Source organism: Nipponia nippon, unplaced genomic scaffold (genome assembly GCF_047370975.1).
Source record: "Nipponia nippon isolate SJK-2023a ecotype South Korea unplaced genomic scaffold, ASM4737097v1 scaffold_12, whole genome shotgun sequence".
NCBI classification, from domain to species: Eukaryota; Metazoa; Chordata; class Aves; order Pelecaniformes; family Threskiornithidae; genus Nipponia; species Nipponia nippon.
Genome location: NW_028262313.1, coordinates 24,476,340 through 24,485,209, shown reverse-complemented (window position 1 = coordinate 24,485,209; position 8,870 = coordinate 24,476,340). Strand labels below are relative to the sequence as shown.

At 46.7% G+C, this 8,870-nt stretch overlaps 1 long non-coding RNA gene across 1 annotated transcript; it reads left to right on the top strand.

The window, feature by feature from the left end:
• Positions 1 to 2,820: 2,820 nt before the first annotated feature.
• Positions 2,821 to 8,494, top strand: LOC148056772 (uncharacterized). The gene is made up of 3 exons (XR_015702805.1): positions 2,821 to 3,950; positions 6,370 to 6,450; positions 7,268 to 8,494. It is a non-coding gene; the product is annotated as an uncharacterized LOC148056772 (long non-coding RNA).
• The last annotated feature ends 376 nt before the right edge of the window (positions 8,495 to 8,870 follow it).

The window sequence follows — 8,870 nt, the reverse complement described above, 5'->3', positions numbered from 1 at the left end:
TTAATTGCCATTTTGATGAAGTTTTGTCTGTCCCTAAGAAGAGGTCGTGCTCCCAGGTGAAGGTAAGCACAAGGATGAAACAACCCCTAACACAAGCTCATCTGCCACCAGCTCAGTGCAGCAAACTGAGCCCTTGGTGATGAGTCCTGGAGCTAGAAATCGTGGAGGAGATGCTTTCCCAGCACAGGCTGTTCATGTCAGCCTGGCTGCCGTGCCGTCACTTTTTTCATAGCTGGGCCGTGGACACACAAACCTTACAGAGGGCATGGCAGGCTCTTCCTGAAAAAGGGGGAGCGGATACGAGCTTTGACAGCAGACTGTAGCAGATTTCAGTGTTGAGAGGGCAGGGGTTCACAACAGAGAGCAAGAGAAACTGGTGGCATTTTACATCACTGCACTGCCCCCACCCAAACCTTCAACTTCCCAGCAGCTGTTAATACGCTTTTATTTTGAATCAGAATAAAAAGTCAAAAACTGGGTATCTCTTAAGAATCAGGTTGTCAGGATGCAGTGGGGGCCAGCACAGGAGTCAAGCACAAAGCCACAACCCCCGGAGCAGGGTCCTTCCATCTTTATTGATCAGAAAGTAAAAAAAAAACCCCATTTTTCATAGAATCATAGAATATCTCAAGTTGGAAGGGACCCATAAGGATCATCGAGTCCAATCCCTGCTCCTCGCCAGACTACCTAAAACTAAATCATATGTGAAAGAGCACTTTTGACTTCTTTCATGAAAATATCAGTAAAAAGAATACATTCCTGCAAAACAGCGTAGGATTTCCCAGCAGAAAACTCCCTTGCACATGCTGACCAGTGCTGCTAACTTGTGCTGACCTCTGAATCAGCATGCAGTAGATACAGCTGCCCCTCCTTCCATGTTCCCAGTGCTCCCCAGTGTGGAAGGATGAGGAGTTACTTGTCACTGGGAAACGACCACAGCTTCACACAGTGCAAAAGTGATGGGGAACAGGGGCCTGTTCTTGGCAATACGGCTTTGCCAAAGCAGCTGTCCCTTCCCCTGTCTAGACCACGCTTCTCTCTCTCTCGTGGAGCCTCTTAGCTGCAGATTTCTGAAGCAAGAGGAGCGCTGCGAGGAGTTGTGCTTCAGTGAGCGATGAGGGAAGAGCCCTGCTGCCTGCTGGTGTTAGCCACCCCGAGAGCAGTTTGGGGGACAATTCCCTGAGGCCTCCAGTGCAGCCCAACAATGTCGTGAGGCTGACTCTAATCTACGGCTTGCTTGCATTTCTTTGAAACAAATCTCCATCCCACCATTTATTTGGGAGCAAAGTAAGAAGTGAATATCCTTCCCTCACCCCCGCCTCGCACGAAGTGGACCCTCTGCGCGCTCTGTGCTAGCAGTGTTAGAATCGTATCCACATCTATTCACGTGGTTCTTGGCAGCCAGAATGGTTTCGTAGTGTAGATCAGGTTGTAGTTTTAGGCTATTGCTTTTTGGCTATTAAAAAGCTTGTGACCGAGTGCACAATTCTCTCCTTTCACATTGCTGCCTCAGAGGTATATTTAATAATAATAATTAGAGTGCACAGGACTCTTCAGCTTTAAAGTGCTTCCTTAAGATGAGCTAATTAGTCCACACAACTTACCAGTGGATAAACCCTTACAATTTGTCTTTGGGATTATTAAAGAGAGGAAAGCCTCAACCCCTCATTCAGCAAAGCATTTGAGATTGTGCTTCATTTTAAGCATGTCTGGGAGTGAAGTACATGTTTAAGTGGGTGTAAGATCCCAGCTACCTGCCTGGGGCAAAAGCTTCCCATTTATTCTGGACCGGGATAGACCCACGCTGTAAGATAATGAATGTGTGAGCATTGCTGGGGTAGTCTTTCCCTCACAGCCCTGATATTAGCTGCCTCAGGTAATAACATCGTGGGTAATAAGACTGAGGACATAGCACCAGTGGCTTTAATGCAGTTTGTATCAGCTTGTCACTGACCACAGATACGTATTTGAGTAACATAAACTGGTGAAGTCACATCTTCATGGTTCCTGTTCCTTCCACTAACTGCTGGAAATTGCACTTTACACTTGCAGCGTAGAAGCAGGGTGTAAGTGCCTCTGACTATTTTTTTCTAAAAGCTTTTCCTGCCTTTATGAACTGGAGATCTGCAATTTCTAAATGTGCTGAACAGAGCCATGGGGCTCTGAGAAAGGCTTCCTGCATCCTAGTAGTTGTGCAGAGTGACTGTCTCAGGCTTTTTGCTTTTCCACTGGGGAGATTTCTTGGCATGATTTAAAGCTGTCCGTGTTGCTGATGTTGCATGAATGGAGAGAAATAGACAATAGAAATAAAAGTATTTTATTTGCTGCCCTCTCCCTTCCTACCCTGTTCATGCCTAGACTTAGCAGGATAAGACAAGAAAGGAGCAGGGAGATGCAGCAGAAAAGGGAAGAACACAGTTGCATCAGCCAAGCCTCCATTACCTCCAGCAGCTGGGACAAGCGTGGCCTCATTCTCTGCCTTTGGTTCTATCAATCAGCTGTGCCTGAGGCTGGGCTGACAACTTAGAGTCTCAGCAAGGATAAACAAACACACCACTTCATTATCCAGCATTTTTTCAGCTCCAGAGAAGTATCATTTGGGCTGAGGATAATTCATGCCAAGGTCAAGATGGGGAACCCTCTCACTGAACAGGGGATGGGAGATGGATGTCTCCCATATCGGAGTCATGTGTTCCTCAAACAGGATGCAAAGTCCTTCCTATGTGCAAAAGAACGCGAACGTCCCACTGAGTGAGCTTCCTAGGGCCTGTTTCTGGGAAGCACCCAGTTATGCTCTACCAGAGGGCTTCAGGGAGAGGACGCTCCTGTGGTTTCAGGGGGTGCCCTTTCCGCTATTTTGTGGCTGCGGTCAGAGGAGCTCATGGCCAACACACGCTAACAATCATACACAGAAAGTAAGGATTTTAGAGCAGGAAGCCCGCTCTTTGCAAATCGATCACAGTTGCTGAAGGTGTCAGAAAGAAGACCTTTCTCCAAAAAGATGGCTAGACGTAAGACACAGACCAGGATCTTCACATGGTTGCAAGCTATGAAATTCCTGTGTCATGGAAAACCAAGGGCTCAAGGAACAGAGACAGGGCTCTTGTGGGTCTCTACCATTTCCTTGCAGCAGGATAAGTCTGCATACAGTCTAGCAAGAGACAGGTTAGAAATTAGCCTGACGGTACACCCTGCTGCTCCAGTCTTTCTTTCTGTATGTTATACACCCTGGCCCTTTTTACTTATAAAATAAGTCCAATTCTCTGCTGAACAGGCAGAAATTCTGTGGTCTCAGGGATACCCTATGTCAGGTTAAGTGCATACTGTGCTAAAAAAGAAAATCTTTAGAGTGAATTGCCTTTTCAGTTTCATTGGATACCTTGTCTTGTGACAGACTGTAGAAAGGAGACCCCAGCTTATCCTGAGGTATGCTTCTTTTGCACATCTTCGTTCACAGAAAACTCTAATATTTGCCATCTTTCTCATCTCAGACTTTGTTCCACATTGCTGTAAATGACCTGTCTCTTCATACACCCTCCTTCAGCTCCAGCAATCCTGATATCTACTCTAGAGTTAGCCACCCCTAGCTACTCCTTACAGTCCCCCAGCTCCAAGCTGCTTGGGCGAGCTCTGCTAGCCCCGTGCAGTAGCTATGAGCTGGAAGGATATATTCGTGCTGTATCCTTCAGGGAAACGTGAACTGCCCCAAAGCCAATCAGTCTAGCAGTGCTCCTGTTTTCCCTCATTGGAATCCCTTGTCTCCTGGATACTTCCTTACATCTTCCTCCTTCTTCCCTCCATATTAGCAAGCTGGAAAGGACAGAAGGTCTAACATTCGTGCTGTGCATCCGTGGTCCAAGCAGTGCCTGAATCCCAGCCCAGCCCCAGCACCTTCACTCAACCGCTGACTGAAACCTGATGTTGGCCTCAAACTGCGGCACCGTCTCTGGGTAAAGTCCACTTGCAGCCTTCCTCTGACCCAGCCCCTGAAAGTGTGGCCTCCTCCTCCTTAGAGTCCATCCGCCTATGCCATGTATTTTCAGATGTGCCTCTGTGGCACAGTTTGCCCAGCCACAGAGCAATTTAGAAGCAAAACCTTGCCAGGGAGATCTCCCCCGTACCTCATCCGTGCTAGGGAGGGGAGCGTTTCTTTTCCCTTTCTGCAGCTCCGAGGGTTGCGTCCTCTCGCGCCTCAGCAGGCCACGTTGCTGACTGGTGCCCGGGCCGCTGTGCTCACACAGCGTGTGCGGGGCCGGCAGGGGAACTGTGCTCTGTGTGAGCCATATGAGGGGAATCGTCCCGTCAAAATGCGCCTGTCTGGCTCCCTCCCCGCTTCCCTTTTTCCTCCTTCAGTGCTGTCACCTTGTAGTATTTTAATCGGAGGAAGCAGATATATCAAGGAAGTCAATGGCAGGGGCGAGGTGGGCGGGGGGGCGGAGAGGAAGAGGAGGAAAATCACATCACAGCCCAGTCTGCCAGGGTAAATACTTGATGATTTCCTGTTATTGTAGCCTAAAATGTAGCATGACATCATTTGCGGGCCTCCCAGAATCACCCAGAAGGAGGAAAAGCCAGCATTCCCAGCCCGCCCCCAGTGTGAATCCAGGAGATTCAGACCCTATAAGGCAGTGAAGCTCTGCAAGCAGCAAAGATAGAGTTTCGAAAGCTTTCTTGTTCTTGGCAACGTGGAAATTTCACAAACAGGAAAAACTGCTTTTACTTTTCCTAAAGGGGAACCGTTTATGCCTCATGAAATATTGATGCCTTGAACCATGGTTACTTTAGAAGCAGAGCTGAAATATAAGAAATGCTCTTAGCTGAGGACAAGCACAGGGGAGCCCCTCACCAAAATCACGTCAGTTCATCGTTCCCAGCCGTCCACTTTTTTATAGTACCCACTTTTGTTCCAAATCTCTCTGCAAACAAGGTAGTTAAGTCAAAAGCTGTGGATTATATAAAACAGTCCAATATGGAATTAATTTGATAATTTTGAAAGGTGAAGCTAGCCCTCAGTACAGCAGAGATTGCCAGTGAAATGTTCTTCCTCCTTTCCTGAGCATTAAATCAATAGAGACATTTACCCAGAAAGTGAAGAGCCAAGCTCTTCTGAGCCTGGATACACGAACTATCCTGGAATTTGACCCAATGGGTCAGATTTGTGTCTCAGTTACAGTTAATCCTGAACCACTGCACTCAGTCTGCACCACTGTAAGGAAGAACAGAATCAGGTCCACAGAGACGGACAGGCTCGTAACTTTTCTGAGAGGGACAATACCTAGGCTGATTCCACACCGCACCCCTCAGCTGCCCTTTGGGCAGCCTTTCAGATAGACCACAGTGGGATAGCTGCAAAATTTGTTTTTTCCTAAGCAAGGCAACAAGCTTCATAAATACAGTGCTGTACTTGTAATCATTGGTACTCATACTCCCCCTTGCACACCTGCCAACTGCTTGGCAAGCATCAGTAATTATAGTGTAACTTTTTGTTCTTGAAACAGGAGAAATTAGTGTTTTCATGTTATATGTGAGGAAACTGAGGCACTGAGATTAAATGAACCGTGACCTTACGGAACAGAATGTATTCTCTTAATGTGGACTTAAACCAATCCTACAGCTCCAAATAGTATCAGAAAATTAGATTTGTCTTACCATAAAGTAGACTTGAAAAGTCTGAAGAAAGTCAGCCTAGAGAAGAATGATACAAGCAAGTATAGTAAGCAAAGCGCACTTGGGACTGACAAAAAATAACAACCATGTATAAGTTTTCCTGTTATTACTCTCACTTGGACTTACTGGAATACAAAAGTGGGTTGTTCCCCGTGAGCTATTTTTGGATAGGAGAACCAAGCCATTCAATTCTTCACCATGTTGAGCTCCTTTCAAAGCTATATATACAAGATGATTATCACTCGTTAAGTAGTTTGCTCTTCATTCCCAGTGCTGCAGGGTGCAGCACTGGGAACTGAGGTGAACTTAAATTTATGCACAACTATGTCGGGGCCCTGCATCCAATGAAATGAAGGGCTAGGTTCTGATGACAGCATCAGGAACCAGCATATTTACGCCCAGCTCTGCCGTGAGCAAATCACCAGCAGAGCAAATGGCTCAGATAGCACTGCGATAGCTGTGGGGTGTCGAGGCCTCGACTTAACTTCTATGATTCTGTTATGCTGAGCCAGCAGCAGCAGGGCTGAGTACCTGGCGACAGACGGATGATTGCAGTTCTCTGTGTGTGGGTAGCTGCGGAGTTTTGCGTGGTGTGAATGTTCATCTACGATGCTCTCTTGTGTGTTTCTAGGATGTCGCTCCTTGTCTGTGCAGGAGAAAGTCTGGGTCGCGTGCTGAGTCTTTCTCATTTCATTCCCGCAGCACAGGAGTGATTTGCCTACACAAGGCTGCTCTTCATGCCTGCTTACGCGCTGCAGGCTGCTTCAGTTCTCTGCAGGGCAGGTTAGTGTCACAGGATTTTTGACATAGCTAGCCTTTGATGCTAAATATTTCCCATTTCGGTTTTATGGCACGATGTGGTGCCATGTTTCCCGAGTATGACAAATGGCACAGTACTGTGATGTAGTATGATTGGGATTTATGAGAATACTTCATCCCTTGTGACAAATACAAAATGGTGCAGAGGGACGATTAGTAAAGATGACAAAAGTAGAAATGATAGCAGTTTAGGTTATGATGATGCGTTTGGGAGAGCAGCAGTGTGCTTGATTCCCACTGATTTGTACAGGATTATCTCTGCTTATAGCCAGGGTGAATCATCCTGGAAAGTTTGACTCCATTTATTGTGGAAAGCTAGGCAAAAACAAAGTGGAAGAGAATCTGAAAGAGCAGTCATTCATCAGGGCAGTAAATCCAGGTTTAAGACTCCAAGTATCAGACCGGACACACATTGGCCTGGTGATACAAGGAGCCGGTCCAGAGGCGGCTCTTTCTTTCTTCTGATTCAAATTTATTAAAAAAACATTGATGAACTTGTTTGTGCCAGGAAGATGGATCAAACATCACCTGTCCATGCCCCTACAGATTTAAAACAGATCAAATCTCGTCTCTGCTGAAGTGTGCTGGCATTAACGCATGAAGTCAGCAAAACTCAAAATGACCCAGCTAATCAGACAGAAATGGCCTTGCCTGCTCCAGAGGAACAGTTTACTGTCGGCGATCCAGAATTAGTGGATCCAGTGTTAGTGTTGACAGAAACACAGCCTGTGTGAAAGGAAATCTTCTAAAAAGCAATAAATACCTGATTTGTGTTTTCTAGGTCTACTTCCTCTAAATAATGTAAAATGGAAACTGCAGGAAAATGCAACTGGAGGCAAACTGACACACCTCACATACATGGTTTGGCAAACCAGAAAGTACGAGGTAGTATTTAATGTACTTTTTTACCTGAAGGTTTAAGGCTCCTGGTGAAAGACATTACCCCAGTGCTGCAGATATAGTGCCCGAGACATGGAAAGGACGAATGGCTTCTTCAGATTGGGGCAGAGTTTGGATCAATACCCAGAGTGATGCTCAGTACCTGGAATATACTACCACTCAGGGAGGACCATGTAGCTAACCACGAAGAAAGGGAACGCGGCTCTGAAAGCGATGACTAAAAATCCACTTGACTGAATGTCACACAAACCAGAGGACTTAGACTGTGTTTAAGAAGCTAGCCAAGATTGCTTGGGTTGAACTTCTCCAGACAACATCGTTAATGCTGGTTTGACCTTATTAAAGGCCACAATAGGGAACTACAAAACACTCCCAAACTGTTTCATCATCTATCTGCTAACTTAGAAGGAGAAAAAAATTGCCAAAGGAGCGTCCTGCTTAAGCCTGTTCTAGAATTTTATGCCTCTCTGTTGTATATTGACTAAAAGAGTCCACTAGGCTGGGTTCTTGAGTCTCTGTTTTTCACATTCGTTAGCAGGAACCAGGAAACCTTCTCTGTATTTTGTTCTTAGTGAATGCCACCGAATGGTGTCAGAGAGGGTGAAAAAGAAGAGTCCCTTGCTACCTGTGTAAGAAGAGAGCCTTTGGACACTGTCTGTACGGGGCGGCTGTACAGATCAGCAGCTTTCCCTGGGTCAGCATGTCCATGTATCGGTGGCTACCGGAGCCCCCAGGGCACTCTGGATCTGGGTACGTGAATGCAAGCGGGCGGCACAATTCCGGCAGCGAGCTAACCTAAGATCAATATGCCTGACCAAGGCCCTTTTCAGGAGAGACTGGAAAAAGGTTCAGGTGATTTGAACATATATTCTGTCCCCACGCTTGGCCTTTTGGGTGCCCTGAAGTCAATAGACAAGATTCACATGACAAGTGGAGAGAGATAAAATTAATGTCAGTGTCCAACAAATTGACCTTGTGAAGTAACCTGAGAGAAACCCAGGGAAGGTGCTGGCTTTCTAAGCTCTGCAGCTTACTGGTGTATTTGTGTTTTGGCCTGCTGTGGACATGCGGAGCCCCGGGGCAGGGACGGAGCAAGCACAGCGGGGTGTGGCGGCAGGACTAATAAAGTAGGTTCGTCTATGTAGGGTTGGGGGGGGGGGGAGGGAAGGGGATGGCCACTACATCAAGCCAGGATATGTGATGTATCATATGGCATAGGAAGCTCTGGGTGCGCCCGCCAACACATACCATTTCAATTAATTCAAAATCATCTGCAACTTCACGGAAAGGAGGAAAAAGCCTGAGGAAAAAAAGAGTTTTCTGTGGTCGCTTGTGGTGGAGGAAGCAGCTTCCTAATCTCATTCTGTTTGAAGTAGGTGTCAGCAGCCTACACATGTCTGCAAGTCAGTGCTTTTGTCTGCATCCAGGGGAGAAATGGGCCAGGTCACCCAAGGCCAAGGAATGTCTTGGGAGATCAGCTGCTC